The sequence below is a fragment of the Montipora capricornis genome, chromosome 4 (genome assembly GCF_036669925.1).
Source record: "Montipora capricornis isolate CH-2021 chromosome 4, ASM3666992v2, whole genome shotgun sequence".
NCBI lineage: Eukaryota > Metazoa > Cnidaria > Anthozoa > Scleractinia > Acroporidae > Montipora > Montipora capricornis.
The window spans coordinates 7,882,090-7,884,112 of record NC_090886.1 but is presented as its reverse complement, the minus strand read 5'-3'; the positions used below and the strand labels follow the sequence as shown (position 1 = coordinate 7,884,112).

The following is a 2,023-nucleotide window of genomic DNA, read 5'->3' as shown; positions in this document are numbered from 1 at the left end:
TCCCCAAAAAGGCAACCAGTGAAAAAAGCTTTGCTTATCTTAAGGGGAAAATATTGGCAATCAGTATATCCCTTAACAAGTATCCTTCCGACTGCCTCCCACTTTTTTCTGTCAAAATCATGCCTGATGTAGGGAACCCTCTCACACTCTCCCAACATGTGTGACTCATAACAATCTTTCCAAAACAAAGAAAAGACTTCCCTTAGGACCCCATTACCCTGTCCAGCCTCTTCAATACCATGCTGATTTATAATGATGGCATTTAAACTAAATTTCAATATTGAGGGATCTAGAAAGATCTCAATCATATCTTCTCTAATGAGGGACCTGTGTACTCTTATTATTTTGTTGGAACTTCATCCCTGCATGTTGAAGAAGTTGGTACGACATTACTAATAACTACATCACAATTATTGTGAGTGGACTGGTCACTCCATAGGTCAATAAATGGAGGCACTTCTACAGGCAATTCTACAGGCACTGAAAACAGTGGATCTGCCTGATCTAGAGGCTGAGGCTGACTAATTGGCTGCTGAAGGGGTGAAGACATTGTTACCACAGGGTTGTTTGAGAGGTCATCAGAGAGTTGACTAAAGGTTGGACTCATCAGTTGCTCATCCTCTTCATCTTTATCCTCATCTTCAAGGGGATCTATACATCTGATGTATACACTCCCTTGCCCTGAGAGCTTTATTATCCTTTCGCCATCCATCCTTACCCCCTTTGCCAGTTTTGGAATCACCAAGGTTCCATAGCATGCCTATATAAAGGAAAGGAAAACGAAACTGTTCTCCCTTGTGTTGTATAATTACATGCTTTGGTACAGATTTGCCTAATCATATCTCTGAGAACAAAGAGTACCAGTGCTTTCACTATTGGTCTCCTACCCTCATTCCCCTCCTTTTCTCAGATTGCAGACTGTCACAAATGGAAAAAATTCTCTTTGTTATGAGATGGCGTATAATTGACATTCCAACAAAAAAATGAAAGGAACACAACCAGCTTTGAAAGGTTACATTTCCTAAGTATCTGTCAATATGTGATCATAAGCAAAGCAACAGCCCTTATACATATTGATCACAGTACTAAAAAACATTTATTTAAGAAATAACTTGAGGACTGAACTTTCTCCTTAACGTCTGTTTTTCTTATAAATTTAGGGCAAACACAAACTTTGAGAATCAAATTAAAAGGAATGACGTTGACTCTGTCTCAAATTACTGTTTTTGCAGTTGTGTGCTTAGTTACCTGGCCTTTGAATGAAAGCTACAATAGGCTAGAGTTGAGCTTGTTTTGATAGAAACCTCTTTTCTTGTGTTAATTTCAACTAATTAGCATGAGGACAACATCGTTAACATAAGAAAGGAGGGAATTCGGTATCATAACAAGGTCAATTCCGGCCTCATTTTCATTTAAAGGCCAGGTAACTACGCGCATATCTGTAAAAGGGTCTGCATATTACTACAAGGGGTACATGACATGAACTTCTCATATTACCCATACTAACCTTGAGATAATCAAACAGAATATCTTTCCTTGGAAGTTGGCTTTCAATGTTTCTTTTGAGGTCAAGAGGTGTCCACCTTCTGTCGAAAGGAAACTCGTGAATGATGAGGCCTCTCTCCTCTAATTTGACTTTGTTTGCGTGACTTGGTACTTGGTTCGTACTTGGATTAGGTATTATCACTAAGTCTCTGTGCACGATGGACTTCAGAGGTCGCCCAAATTTTGATGACTGCGATCGAGATGATGTCTCGTGGTTCGAGGCACTGGAACTACGTTTTCGGCTATTTGTTCTCCCCCCACGTGCGTTAAATGTTGGAAATCTTCTTCCAAGCTCGGCTGCAATCGCAGAACTTCCACTTGTTGACGGGTTACAACTGCTCGAAACACTACCAGTAGCAGTTGACGATGCTAAATTTCGGATGTCTCTGCATTGGAGGTTGCCAATTGCTTCAAGCGCCTGAGTCGCTATAGCACAGGCGGACGTGATTTGGTCCACTCTCTCGTTACTGTCAGCCAT

General features: G+C 40.7%; 1 pseudogene; it reads right to left on the bottom strand.

Annotated features, from left to right (window-relative positions):
* The window catches only part of LOC138045436 (uncharacterized), a 2,952-nt pseudogene extending 929 nt beyond the window's left edge, over window positions 1-2,023 (bottom strand).